We start from the raw sequence: 15977 nt of genomic DNA on the forward strand, positions 1-15977 counted from the left end.
AGTCAAAGGACTACTCCCCAAACCCACCCACCTGCCCCAGACCTGACGACTGCTCAATGGCCTTTTTCTGCTGAAGAATATATTCAAGAGAAAAGACATAAAGGACTGACTGGTCTAACATTTATAACATTAAGAGCATGTCAGTTGACAAACCAGAAGAAATATATTGTTCTCTACAGTAAACATGTACTCCACCATCCCCTGCCCCTCATCCACTCACAGTCACCCAAAGGGATTTTCTAATTCTTATTTTTTAATTAGGCATTGCCCATTGTACACCCAAATGGACAGCCTTTCTCAAATGCCTAAAAAAAAACTGCCAAGCTTTCTATCTGATGCCAGCAAAAAGCAATTCTTGCCAAGGTATCTTACTCTACCTCACTGAAATGAAAGACACTAGAGCCCTAGTCAGCCCTTTGATGAGTAGCCATCAGTGTACCATCCATGTATGGAAATACCATCTCCACTGCTATATGCATGGAGAAACTTCAGGAAAAGGAGACCTTAACAATATATTTACAATGATCATCGCCAGAAGATAAAAATTATGTGCAACAAACCATGGCCATAGCATGTTCTAGAATATGGAACAAAAGAGAAAAAAGAGCAGCTGGAGTGACCAATCCATTAATTACTTTTTTCTTAAAATACTTATTTGTTATGTTGGTATGTGTAAGCCTTTGTGAGTGTGTATGCACCACACATACACGGGACGCTCCAGAGGCCAGACCCTGGAACTAGAGTTGCTGGCTGTTGTAATTCGCCTATTGTGGGTACTGGGAAGCAAATCTGGGTCCTCTGCAAGAGCAGTAAGCACTCTCTCCAGACCCAAACTCTTACTTAAAATAAGCCTCCTTTAGTCACATACACATTTAGAACATCCAGATTTTACTAATTCTGGACCTCAGGATAAGCTATTGGTTTGTACACATTGTATGATTGATGAGTTTCTCTGTGTTCATTCTGTATCATGCTTTGTGCAGGACATGATAGATTCTGCATTAGACCCACCTGAATCTCTGCCCAAGCAAAGATCTCCTTTAAATCATTAAATTCCTCCTTTCTCAGCTATGGAAATTAGCTCTGAGAGTGTCTCCTGGCAATGTCAGAAGCTACACCCATGAAGTCTCTCCAACATGGCTGACCAAACATGACCTGAGCAAGGATGACACCAACAGACATGCTAATGTGAAAGGGACAATCTTACAAGGCCTCAACCATAGTCAAACCTATAGGCAACAAAGCTGAGCAGGAAAGACATAATCTTTCCTAGGGGAGAGCTCCCAAATTGGTTATCCAGCACCAAATAGTCATCCTGAAAACATATACCTACAAGTAACATTATATGGACTGAGCAGATTGTATAGATGTATTTAGGATAAATATATAGTGTATATATATAGTGTATATATAACACTATACATAATCAAATATATATATATATATATATATATATATATATATATATATAGAGAGAGAGAGAGAGAGAGAGAGAGAGAGAGAGAGAGAGAGATGCCATGGATTTGAAAGAGAAAAGTTGGATGCAGAGGAGGGTTTGGAAGGAAGAAAGAAAGGGAAAAGAAAAATGTTATAACTATAATCTCAAAATATTAAAAAATATTTTGCAATAAAATAATGCAATTAAAGTTTATGAACAAGAAAACTGAAACTTATACAAAGTTAACAGTAGCAATCATTCCAAAATGAAAAAGGATAGTCAAGTCTCAGGGCAGTGATGAGGAATAAAAGACATAAGCTTAGTGCCAGAAGTATGCATAGCCATCAAAAAGTGCTACCCCTGACCGTCAGCTCTCAGTACATCACAAATGGGGACTGAGGTTCCTCCTCAGCAAATACTCCTACTAAACATTAGGCAGCAAAAGAAACAAGGAACCATTTCCACACCCATCCAATACATCAATAGGAAACCTAGTATCTGAGACACACAGGAAGTTGGTAAGAAACCTCCAGTGTATTAGGACAATTATCACACTAACTCCAGGTCTCCAGCACATTTCCCTAACCTCTTTCATAGAAAATGTCCAAATAAAATCCTCCATGTAGGGTGTTTTTATTTCATTAAAAGTCTGTGAAACCCAAGAAAAGAACATAAACATAAAACAATCGTCCCAGGTTTATAATAACTTCAAAGGAAAGCATTGATCATGTTTGGATAAAACTTTACAGGATATTCCATCAAAAATCCCAGCACTCAGAAGGCAGAAGCAGGCAGATCTCTGTGAGTTCGAGGCCAGCCTGGTCTACAAAGAGAGTCCAGGACAGCCAGGACTATACAGAGAAACCCTATCTTGAAAATACAAAACAAAATTTAGCCTTAACTTTCCATTATTTGGAAGCAAGTAGAAAAGTAGAACACGGTTGGATTTTGTTTGTTTGCTTGCTTGCTTGTTTGCTTGTTTTTTAATGCTTCAACACACAATGACATTCCAGGTGGTAGGAAAGATCTGGATAAGTCTTGCTGACTTAAACTTAGACAAAGGCTTGACCTATTTTGCCTAAACAACTACAAAAACAAACAGAAATCACCTAATCACCTTTGCCACACAGGATAACAGTGACGGAACTTACCGAATTGAGATCACAGCAATTAGACACCCCAGGAAGATAACCCACTGGTGGTAAGCCGCAAGAAAAAAAGACACCTGGATCAAGTATCAAGTCCAACTTTATGGGGAAGCTAAGACTCCCAATAGATAAACTTTATCTGTACCAAATGAACCTAAGATTTGCTAGAGATTCTTTGGCAGGAAATTAGCTCCTAGATTAAAACAGTAAAATAAGAAATCATCATCAAAACCACATACTGTAGAAGTTTTACTCTGATGGGTGATGGGGGTGTTGGGGTTGTCTACAAGTTCATGCATGGAGGGGGGAGAAGGGGGGAAAAAGAGGGGGAAGAGAGAGCAATAGAGCTTGAGAGATTAACCTTCGGAGAGAAGAATAAAAACTGAGGAACTGTCCGTGTTAAACGAGGAGTGCATAGCAACAGAAGGTGAGATCAGGAGAACAAGAGAGGCAGGGGCCTATGTTACATAGAGAACTGAGGCAGGGCTCCAGGGACAGAGTAACATTTGAATAAATGAGAGGAGCTGAGTCGTGTGGATATTCACAGGCATATGGTGTCCTATAAAAGAGGTAAGAGCAAAGTTGGAAATCATGAAAGATATTGACCAAAGGTTTAGCTGCATTTGGCAAATTCTAAAAGGATTTCTCTGGTGCTTTGTTGTACATAGACTGAGGAAGGACATTCTGGGACAAGAAAAGGGGTGGGGAGGCCAGATAGCAGCCTCTGGCCATAATCTGAACCAGCAATGGCAGTAATTTGAACCAAGATTTTATCAAGGACAAGTTAGAAACAGATCTACACAAGAGATGAAGCCATTTAGATAGGCAGATAGATCATATGCGCGATAGCAAAGGAAAAGCCAAAGATGACGTCAAAATCTTGACCTCAGCAACTGGGAAGTGCTAGGGACTGAGATATAAAGGTCTAGGGGAGGAACAAGAAGATGGTGCAGGGCCAGGCAATTTAAATCATGCAACTTCGCTCAATAACCGTACACTTCAGCAAGGAATCAGATAGCAGGCTGCTTATGTACACAGATCCCACAGCCAGACGACAGAACTGAGTCAGCTCTTCTACTCTTGGCTGTGAGGCCTTAGGTAAGATGTCATGCCGTCCTTCTTGAATTTTGTTATTTTAATCTGTAAAATGGGGAAAACATTTGTACTAGCCTCATAGTGTGGTTAGGAAATGAGAAAGTAATGAGTGGCTTTCATTCAAGGAGCACCATGTTGAGATTGAAAAATTATAACAAGGCTCTCAATCTAAAACTTCAAAGTTCATATGCAGTAGGAAAGAACAGGAAAGGTGGCTCGGTGACTCTGAACTCTAGCTTCCAGATCTGGAGGAAACCGGGCTTAGCTTTTACAGATGATGGAGAGGAGGGGGACCATCCAAGACAGGGGTAACGGTCTGCCTCTTTTTCTGATAACACAGCCAGCGTGTAACAAAGGCCAGGCACAAAATGGTTGTTTTAGAGTTCTTGTCTTAAGTTGTCCTGACACCGTAGGATCTAGCTCATGTCCAAAGAGGATAACAATTATTTTTGGTTTATTAATCCCAATGGATCAACCTAGAACAGCTCACCTGATCTCCACCTGTCATCACTGAGTCAGACCAGGGCTACCATATTGACCTTGACCATGTCAGAACTCATATTGAAGCCAAGAGATGTCTCAGCATTTAAGGAGGCTAAAGTAGAAGAATGTGGCATTTTGAGGGCAGCCTGAGCTACATTGTGAGTTTCAGGCTAGCCAGGGCTACATAGCAAAACCCCCGTCTTTATATAGCAAGGCCCTATCTCAATACATATATTGGCATTATATATATATATATATACACATATACTCGTATGTGTAAATATATAATATAATTATATTTAGCACATTTTATGTATGTTTATATGTGTATGTAATATATAATGATTATACCGTTATATATGTGTATGTATACACATACACAAACAGGCCTCTAACAGCTAACAGTTACCATTCCTGTACCCCATAACTTCCTTTCTGATGTTTCAGGAAGTTATGCTCAAAAGTCATCAACAAAACAGTGGAATCCACATTTGTCTTCATTACATCTGAATGTTTCAAGGCTGTATGTTTGAATAAACATAAATATCCCTAAACTCTCACTGCATCTTGGTCCCTAATATTTCTCGTGAAGAAACACATTGCAAAGGTCAAATTTTTGACTCTAGCAGAGCAATGCTGGCTGGGTTCAGGAGGAAGGTGCACAAACTTCCTAGAGTCAGAAGGAAAGCACAGGTGCCCTACACAGAGACCTAATCTCCTCCTGGTGAATTGTCAAGTATCAGAGCATAAGCAATAGGGGAACCTTGAACTCATACAGGATCAAAGTATTTCCTGGGCTTTCTTATGCATCTTGAGTATACAAATGTGGACAGTCTGGGTCAACAGTAGCAGATGTCAAGAAGAAATCAGAGACTGGACTCTGGGAGAACACGCCTGTCTCACCAGGCCATTCTTTGGAGGACTGGCAGTCTGTAAGCCTATCCTCACGTGGATCCCTTCAGTGAGAATGCACTTATCCACCCCAGGTGCCACAGTGCCCAGATGATGAGATGCTCAAAGCTGCTTTATCCTCATCAGACAGACTTGAAACAACCTTAAGTCTGGAATAAGCTGTCAAGGCCTCATCCACAGTGCGTATGTCCAGAAACATCATGGGGCCACCATTCCATCACATGGCTGACCCACTGACCCACATGGGTTCTGAAATCCAAGTGCCATGATCTTCCTCAGAGCTCCAATTCTGTGGTGACATAGAGACAAATTCCGGGAAACACACTGCTTGCCACTGAGATTCTCAAAATATTTGCTTTGTTCAAAGATGCATGAGGGCTTAACATACCTAGGGACAAGTGGCTAACACAGAAGTATTTAATAAAGAGTAACCAAGACTCACCCCCACCCCAGAAAAAGGGAACCATAGAGAAGAAGAGCCCATGGCATTTGCCATGTGCGTGTGTGCGTGCACACATACACACATGCACAACAACCACTACCACCACTACCATCACCACCATGACCACCACCACAACCACCACCACAACCACAACAACAAGGCCTGGATCCCCTGGGCACAGTAGGACACAATAGCATTACTCCACCATTTACCCTATGCCTTTCAGCAAATCCTACAGCCATTTATTCTCATTCTTTCCCTGGAGAGTCATGGGTGGAGATAAAAATCAAATTATTTTCTGAAAATTCTTCCCTTAAGACTCACTGAGATTACCTCTAGATTGTGTAGATGGCACAAAATGGTTTTTATACTGAAAATGGAAAGTGAATTTTATAATAATAACTGCGCTGCTATGAACTTTAAATATGTATTCGAAAGCCAAAGGAAATGCTGCATGTCTGGAGAGCCATTTCCATGCAGCTCAGAATCTCAAGTTTGTAGATACCACATCCTACCATGAGCCTACAGCTGCACCAGTCTTAATCAGGCCCCAGTCATCCACATAGCCCCAAATGTTATAATTAATCGTTTTTGTCATTTTTTTCCTAGGCAGAATGCCCTTTCCCCTTAAATATCCTGTGTTCTTCCCCATCCATGTCCTTCATCCTTGCAGCCCAGGCTCTGGTCATCCATAAAAGAAGCCTTTATATTCATGAAAGTACTATGTTTTACATTTAACCTAAAGGCAATATGATATTAGATTTGGGTACAAACGTAACACTCCATTTGAGCCTTCGGTCCATCCAGCCTCCAAGCACACACCTATGCACGTGCATCATGGATGCAAGCACACACCTATGCACATGAATCATGGATACACACGTACCTGTGCACATGCATCATGGATGTACACACACCTATGCACATGCATCATGGATGCAAGCACAAGCACTGTTGCAGAGAAGAAGTAATCAAAGCCCACTCAGAGCCAAAGAGAACGTCTTTGATAATAGGCCTCAGTGCCTTGGTGAAAGCATTTTCATTGGCATTCTTAGGACATGCCAGGGCTACACAAGGAAACCCTGACTCAAAAACAAAAACAAAAAGGCACTGAAGATAAGAAACTGAAGCCTGTTCATAGATATTTTCCATCTAATTTCTTTCCTCTTCTCTCAAAAATTCATCAGCTTTTGTTTTCCCCACATATCAATGTTTCTACCCTAGAAGTCCTATATGCTGGTTTAACTTTAGTAGGGCATGCTGGCACATGCCCGTAATCTAAGCCCTAGGGAGGTGCAAGCACAAGCAAGCCTGAGTTACATACTAAGTTGAAACTAGTCCACGATTCATGAGACTCTGTCTGTATATATATATAGACAGCACTATACATATATACATATATATATGCAAAATCTTTTTCTAAGTGATAAGGCCAAAAATCTATATTTTCTGTCCAATAATGCATTTTGGAGACTCAGCCATAACATGTATATAATTCTAATTCATTTTTCTGCTTATAGTCCCTTATATCCTTCTATTTACCCATTCTCCCTTTACAAGACTTGGGATTTTGCTATTAAAAATAATAATCAGAGTATCTCATTATGCTGATGATCATTGACGCTCTGGGAAGACGTTCAGTGTTTTGATCAGGCTAGCTTGACTCCTGCACCTATCTGGGGCAGTGCACACAGGGCTTTCTGCCTTGCTTCTATTGCAGAGTTTAAAACCTACAACTACAGGCTGAAGGCTGTCAGTCCCAGTCAACAGGCTGAGCAGAAAAGAGACAAAATCCCTGTGGCTCTGCAATGTTGCCCTGTGGTAGGACCATTTGTGAAGCGTCTGTCAGAGAGCTTGCCCTATTGCAGCCAGGCCATTCACAAGTAGCCAGCACTCTTACCATCATCTGCCTGGGCCCCTGCTTGGCTAATATCTAGGGCACTCCTTTAGAATCACCTGAGTGGCACCTGAGTGACACATTAGCTTGTTAAGAAGCCTATCTGGCACACTTCTTATTTTGGACAATTTCAACCCAACAGTCTGTGAAGAAAGGAGTACCCTATCCATAAACAAGCTCTCTGCTTGGTGCATAGATAAAGCTCAGGTCGTTTATAGCACTGCCAGGTTTCCCCTTATTGGTGTTTGTCTAAGGACATGATCTCAATGCTCACCCCCCCCCCCCCATCCCTTGCCTGAGGACTCATCCAGATTCTCTACCATAGCCTCCGGGACTTTCCATGCAGCATCAGCCATGCATCCCATCTCATCTGCAGCCACACCCATCTCGTCTGTAGCCACACCCATACCCTCCTCCCAGCCAGTGCCTTCCTTCTCTAAGAGGAGCCCTACATAGCCAAGGGTGTTCCAATTGTTTGTTTGTCTGTTTGTTTGTTTTAAGTTATGTGTCATTTTCTCTCCAAGGCTTTGGTTGGCACCAGCATGGGCACTTTATATCACTCTTCCATCTGTGTTCTTGTCATCTTTTTTGAGTAACTCTATACCAGAGCTCTTATGGCATCTTATTTTAATGATGCTTAGAGACACCCATCTCCCACTCTACACTCTGAGCCTTAGTGTCTTACATCTGTCTTACATCTCATTCTACCCTGTACTTTAATCTTCACACATTAAAGTGAACAAATGCTTTGTAGGTGCATCAAACACAATCCCTCTCACCCTAACCGACTTCTAGCAAGAGTGAGATACTGTTAGCATGGTGGTCTCTGTATCTATTGATTTACCCTGGAGAATAGGGCACTTTTAGCAGATCTGTAAGAAGTCTTATGATTTCAATAACAAGGAGTTGATGAGCCTCTCTGTTTTATCTGGATTCACATAACCTGCACACCACCCTATAGCATGGCTACTATTGCCAAGCACAGTGTAGAGATGAGGCAACTCAAAGGACTGGAGTAGCTTACTCAAAGCCACACAGCTACTAAACGGCCCAGCTACTTAATCCCAGAGCCTGCCCTCAAACATAAATATTAGGCAAAACCATACTGGCACAACAGTAAGCCAGCTCTCATAATTGTAGAAATTACATTTTCTATTGCTTATTTTAGTCTTCACAGTTCTATCAGATTGCATCAACCCAAACAGATGTCCTTTCCCCATTTTATAGGTTTGGCAGCTGTGAGTCAACAAATTTACATGGTGCACTCAAGGATAAGACATTTTACCATTCAGGACACGCAAAGCTATGTGGTATTCACAAATAGCCCCCAAATATCTGGTGACTTAAAACAGAGCCTATTACAGATTGACTGTGACTCTGCGATAGCCCACTCTTCATTCTGAGAGTCAAGCCACAGAGCAGGAGCAGCCTTGACCTTAAGCATTGTCGCTTATGGTGGCAGAGGGGAACAAGGATGCAAGCTATGAGCTAACTCTTAAAGCTACAATTATATGGGCATAGGTCACTTCACACATCCTTCATCAGTCAAAACTGGTCATGTGGCTGTAGCCAAATTCAACTAGGGAAAATGAATAATCATCCATGATCTTACCCACACAAAAGGGCTCCAGCCAGTACCTCCCATAACAAAGAGTGACAGTATCACAACCTAAACCCAAAGATGCTGCCTCTAAAGAGATGCTAGAATAGGGCATCTCTTTATTTCATGCCTACACTCCCAGTGGGCTTCCTGGAGGATGAGATCCTTGCCTAACAAGTCTCCAGAGGCCCATGGTAAGTAACATGAAATCACCAAAGATTTGTTCTGAAGTGCCCTAAAAACTTCCAGAGAGATAGGAAAGCTAGTTAACCTATGACTCTGCAAACAAACAGACAAACACAACAAAAAAAAACACTGCTGGATATTCACCCTAGGAAAACAGGGGTGCATATGTGTACAGGAATAGGAATGGTTACAGCAGTTCAGTCATAAGCACCACAGAGTGAAAGCAACCTAACTGCCCAAGATATTATCCCAACATTATCAGAAATGGAAGTAAAACTCAAGAAGCTCAGAGATAGGCCAGGCTGGCAAAATTATACCTTTAAAGGGCAGAGACAAGGGACACGCCATGCATTCCTGTGCCATGCCCATGGCTCTGTCCAGTTAAATATGTCCTTTGCTTTTTCACCTCTCCTGCCATTCCTGTTTAACTGAAGCGCAGTCTCCTCCCCTCTAGGTCACCTAGGACATGACACCTGCAAAGCTTTCTTTTGCTTATTCCAACTGATGCAGCCTAAATCCAACTGTTGTCTAAGGGCCATTAACCAGGTTCCTCCAAGAGAAAGATGCTGTTGAGTCTTCATCTTTGACTGTCAGCTAGCAAACATAAGTGTGGGTTTTCAGATCCCATTATTTATACCACAAAAGGAGGATGAAATTGTATGGTCCTTAGGGTAAGAAATTGATGTTTTGTGTGCCTAAATGTGCCTAAACATAGAGAATAATTCTGAGATGTTTTTCTGGAGTGAGTTCCCGAGATTATAAACATAGTCGCGGCACTCACATCTTTCCCAGTCGTCTCTTTTGTGGCCGCTCCACACGCTAATTCACTGAAGGATTGGCACTATAGTAATGCAAAGGGGCTGAGAACTTTCTAGAGTGAAGATGTAAGACAGCTTTGAGATGATAAAAGCCACTTTTATTCTGTGTTGGCAAATGTCCTTGGGCTCTTGTTAGGGATCTGAAGACTTCAAAGGCCTCAGATCTTTAGCAGTGCACAGTCCACCACCGTGAGGCTGCCTCTTGCTTACACCCGGCAAATGGAACATCAGCTCCATCAATACAGCTTCCAGAGCACCTCCTTGGCTCTGATTTTGTTCTTGGGTTTTTTGTTTTGTTTTGTTTTTTGTTGTTTTTGCTTTTGTTTTGTTTTGTTTTTGTATATCCAATTTGGAAAATGTCAAGACAGAACAAAGTCAATGGTGCTTTACACAGAATAATGAGCACACGGCGCTGTTCCTCAGGATACTTCTGACACTATGGCTACCAGCACAAGTCCACACTGATCAACCCTCAAGAATAGATGGCGAAGGGCACACAAGGTTCCACCCCTATTTAAGAAAGACAAAATATTAACTTGAGAGGGGGTTGTGTGTGGACAAAAGGGAGTGAGAGGAGGAATGCGATGAAAATGCATTGTACGCATATATAAAATTCTCAAACACCAGTGAGAAAAGGAGCTGCAAAAGATATACAGATTTTTAAATTAGATAACAGCAGTAAGATGTGACATAATAACTGAAATACTTTTTAAAAGTTTAACTGAGCAATTAAATAATTATCAAATTATATCTTGGGAAAAAAATCCCAGACAACCTGAATATTAGAAGAAAAAAAGGTAAGCAGGGCACGGTGGCACACGCCTTTAATCCCAGCACTCAGGGAGGCAGAGGCAGGTGGATCACTGTGTGAGGCCAGCCTGGTCTACAGAGTGAGTCCAGGACAACCAAGGCTACACAGACAGACCCTTTCTTGAAAAACTAAATAAATAAAGAAAGATAAAAAATGTGCATAAAGGTGACATCAAAGAGAAACTTTGCAGGAGATAGCTGTTTAAAATGACAAGATGCTTGAACCACTGCAGTACAGGGGGGACCTTCTGATACACAGTGGAGTTCAACACAGAGTGTGGCAGGGACAGTCAGGAGCACAGTAGGCAGAGACAGTGGATCTAAGGAACTTGGTTACACAGCAGGAGCCAGAAACTTACTATAATTGGCTTAGTGCGGTTCCTGTTGAAGGGAGTCGAGGATTCATATAACACGGGGATAATGCGACCTCACGGGTGGGAGGGTGCTCTCTAAACTGACTCCTCAGATTCTCTGCTAGAACTGAACAAGCAGGTCAAGATCAAGACTTAGTTTTCAAAGAAAAAGCTGAGAAGGATGTGAGCGAAGTTTGGTCAAAGACAGAGTCTAATGTCCTTTCAAAGTAAAGATATAAAAATATGAACAAGAATCCAAAGTAACTATCATAATGACATCTTAAATTCTTCATATTTCATTTATTATTATTTTAGTACATTTCTAATTAAGATATAATTACATTATTTTCCCCTTTCACTTCACGAAATGATTTTTAATATGCCTCTTGAGTCAGAGATAAAAATGTTTGCTTGTGTATAAGGAATGTTTGCAAAGAAAATGTTTCAGGAAAGCATCAAGGAACTATGGTTTGACCAGGAAACAAAAATTGTAAGTCAGCACAGGTGTCCAAAAACTAAGAAGTGTTTTATGTTTGAGGAAAAACAAAATAGAAATCTGAAGATATTGAAAGCACCCCAGGTAAGTATTTTTTATGATGGTGAATAAACAGTAATTACCAAAACCATACAGGAAACATCATACCCAGTTATTTTTAAAAATGTATTTATTTTAAGATCATGAGTAAAAAATAAAATAAAGAAGGAAAAGAAAAAGGAGTGCACACTTTTACCACAGCTGTACAACATAACACTAGCCTTTCCAAAGCAGTTAAACAAGAATGAAGGAAAGGGGAGTAAAAATATATAGCAATTACCACTGAAGATCAATTGAATTATGTGAGCCATTCATGTAGCTGCAGTAACCCAAGGTAAACACCATTTATCTTTATACCAAAAACTAACAAAGAAATGAATGTGAAATCAGGTGGAAGATACCATGACAATCACATCCTTAAATATTAAAGAAGTATTCTTAAGTGAATACAAGATCTTTCCAGAGGAAAATCTAAAACTATCACACAAAAAATCCTCTACAACAGATCTGCACAAATGGAAATATTTAGCACGTACACATATAGCTATGATAACAGTCTAAGGGAGAAATTCTCTTAAAATTAGGTTGTGTTAGCTAATTCAGAGAAAGTTTACTTTATAAAGTCAGAAGTATTTGAAATATACAGACATACACACACACACACACACACACACACAGTCATTCACTATATCTATGAGGGACAGATTCCTGGTCCTTATCTTGGATATCAAAATCCTGAGGTGCTCAAATTGCCTACAAAAGACTGCATACTCTTCGAATCCAAACTACATAATGACTAAATGTTTTGAATAATCTGTAGATTACTTATAGCACCAACATAATATAAACGTTGTGTGCGTGGTTGCTACACTGTGCTGGTTAAAGGGACATGATCTCCAGTTTTAGGCATTATTCTGCAGAGGTGCAACCATCCTAGGCCTCATCCTACAGTCCATGGGACAGGCACAAAGGCAACAACTTTTAAGCAGTGGGTATTAGAAAAGGCTGTGGTTACCTCAGAGCTTGCTACAGATTAGGGTATTTGAGTAGAGCCAGCACAGTGTGAAGAACGTTAAAAAAATATATATTTTCCATCCACAGCTGATTAAATCTGCTATTGGCTGAGTTTACTCAGCCTCTTCAGAACAAGGGAAACAATGGAAGAAAGAGACAGCCTTCGGAACTAGAAAAAAAATCTGATAACTACAGATGTGTAGACATAAAAAGCCAAAACACTAAATACTTAGAAATCAAACAACCTAATCAATGAATGGGTTAATGGACAAGCAGTTCTCAAAAAAAAAAAAAAAAAAAAAAAAAAAAAAAAAAAACCTAAAGTACAAACAGCCAATAAACATGTGAAAAGTGTTCAACATTACTACCCACCAGAGAACTGCAGACCAAAGCTACACTGAGATTCCACATCGCCTCAGACATAATGCAACCATTAAGGAAACAACCAACGGCAAATGATGACAAGGATGTGGAGAAAATGGAACCCCCATACACTGCTGGGAGAACGTAAGTCAGCCCAACCGTACAGAAATTAGTGTGGAGGTTCCTCGAGAAGACGAAGACTAGACCTACCATATGCCAGCAATAGAACTCCAGAGCATTTACTCAAAGGGCGTCAAGTCATTATGTCATAAAGATACCTTCACACTGATGTTTACAATAACTGGATTATGGAACCAACCTAGGTGCCTGTCAACCAAGCAATGGGTAAGGAAAGCTTGGTATATTGTACGACTGACTTATAAAGCCATAAAAGAGAAAGAAGTGTCATTTGCAGGAAAATGGGTGCAACTAGAGATCATTGCATTAAATGAATTAATTCAGTCTAAGAAGTACACATATTGTAGATTTTCTCTCATTTGGGGAATCTGAGATTTTATGTATGTACATAAAGTCAGGATATCTACATACATAGTGTGAAAATGGGAATAGTACTGCCTAGGGAAGTGAAAGAGATTTGCAAAAGGGAGGAAGCAAAAGAAGGGGGTAGAGGGTAATGGGAGGAACATGGTCAAAGTGCACAATATACTTGTAAGAAAATGTCCCTGTAAATCCCAATATTAATAACAATACAGAACCCACCGATGTGGAAACCAAATTTGTTTGTGAACACGAGTAGGTCAAGAATAGCATCAAGTTGATAAAGGAAGAAATGAAATTAAATGTTGGCGCAGCACCATCTTAGAGAATAGTACCAGGAGAATACAAAAGAAGATTAGAACAATTGGACCTTAGTTTTGTGTCAGAAGCTGATGGATCGTGAGAACAATGTGAAAGAAAACCTAAATACATATTGGGTCGAAACAAGAGCTTTCTGATTAATTTTACTTTCAAACAAATTTCTAAGTAACTCCCACCAGTCAAACTGCACATTCATGCTGAAGGAGAAAAGTATTTTCTTTTGGGTTCCAAATTTTCTAGGCATGATGAGGTGGAGACTTTTTATGCTGACAGATCCCTCCAGTGCTCCCTCTCTCTTGGCCTCTGTGAAAGGCAGATTGCATGGTGAAGCCCCATTTACATCTTTTGGTCTGTCTATAATCATGCCTGCTTAAATAAGGTCAGCCCGAAAACATATCAGTAAGATAATTTCATAGAAGTTAATCTGAAATCTACACATACTGTATGAATACAGTAGCCCAATGTACAGATATTTTACAAATACAAAATATCATTGCTAGAATTGTTATTTTGCTTATTATTTTGATTAAATCCAAATGTAATTTTTAAATGTCCGTCGTCCTACCAGCACCAGACATGGGTGTGATGCAGGCGTACATGCAGGCAAAACACCCCTACACACAAAACAATTTTTTTAGAAAATAAATTTTAAGCTGCCCCAGGGCAAGTGAACAAGTTGACTCAGCAGGGAAGGGCCCTTTCTGTGCAAACCTGTCAATCTAAATTTAATCCCTGGAGCCACATAATACTAAGGGCACACTTAACTCCACAAAATTGTCCTCTGATCTCCCCACACATATACCATGATATGTATACAGAAAGAGAGACAGACAGACAGACAGACACACACAGACACACACACACATACACACACACACCATGAAACATACACACATGCTAGATAAATAAATAAATAAATAAATAAATAAATAAGGCTGCCCTAATCTTCAATTATGTGGCTCCATTTTTAAAAGGCCTTAACTGACCATCAAAACACAATGATTAAGGGAAATACAGAAAACATCTAAACACACACACATCTCCAAAGTTTCTTCCTAGTAAATGTTATTACTTGTAACTGAAACTTGATCATAATTAACAAATGCACCTATATTTGTAACAAGGACAAAAAGAATATTACCACAAATAAAAACCTAAAATCAAGTGATTTCCAGATTTCTGCTATTTTTCTAGATGTCAAAGCAGTAACCTGAAAGACACATTTCAACATCTAAAGGTTTCCCGTGGAGAATTATAAAACATGGAGCTGGGGCGGGCTCTGTGGTGGAGTGCTCCCTTGGCCTGCAGAGAGCCCTGAGTTCATTTTCCAGAGCTATAAATAGCTATTGGACTCTATCTCCAACTCTGATGCCTTCCTGATAATAAACGCAAGGCAACTGAGTTCATAAGCAGTAGCAGCCTTTAGCATAGAGGGCGGTGACCTTGGTCTGTTCTCAGGGCCAGTGAATGAGCTGGTGGAATGTTCTTCTATTCTGCTGTCACATAGAAAATTATTGATTGAATGTGAGATTCTGAAATTCATCTCTTCCTGAGAACATTTAAGAGCATTATAGAATGTGTTTTTCCCATGCAATAAATCTATGAGTAATGAGAAAAAGCATCTACTCTCAAATATAGAGAAATATTTCCTCAAGCAGCCAGAGTAGATAAATTATTCACCTCCTACAATATGCCACACAGTGTGATGCCAATGGATTTATTTTTTTTGAAGTGCAGTGTGCATGCACACAGAGATGAGTGATTAGACAATGCTAATGCCTGTCAGGGTTTTGGGTTGGTTTTTTTTTTTTAAGCATAGCTTGTGCATGACCCAAGTCAGACAGTGGTTGTAAAACTTCAGCAGGTTCAAACAAACATTTCTTTAAAGTGTAAAAGCAAGCTTTACTTTAAAAAGATAAACAAACACTAAAAATAAGTTTCTTTTGTATATTTAGTTGGCATGTCATGCCTCTGTCACCAGCAAAAGATGTAAGCATTTTTTGGGTTTTGTTGTTGTTTTTGTTATTGTTTTGTTTTGTTTTGTTTTTCAAGACATGGTTTCTC

This window comes from Acomys russatus, chromosome 7 (genome assembly GCF_903995435.1).
Source record: "Acomys russatus chromosome 7, mAcoRus1.1, whole genome shotgun sequence".
Lineage (NCBI taxonomy): Eukaryota > Metazoa > Chordata > Mammalia > Rodentia > Muridae > Acomys > Acomys russatus.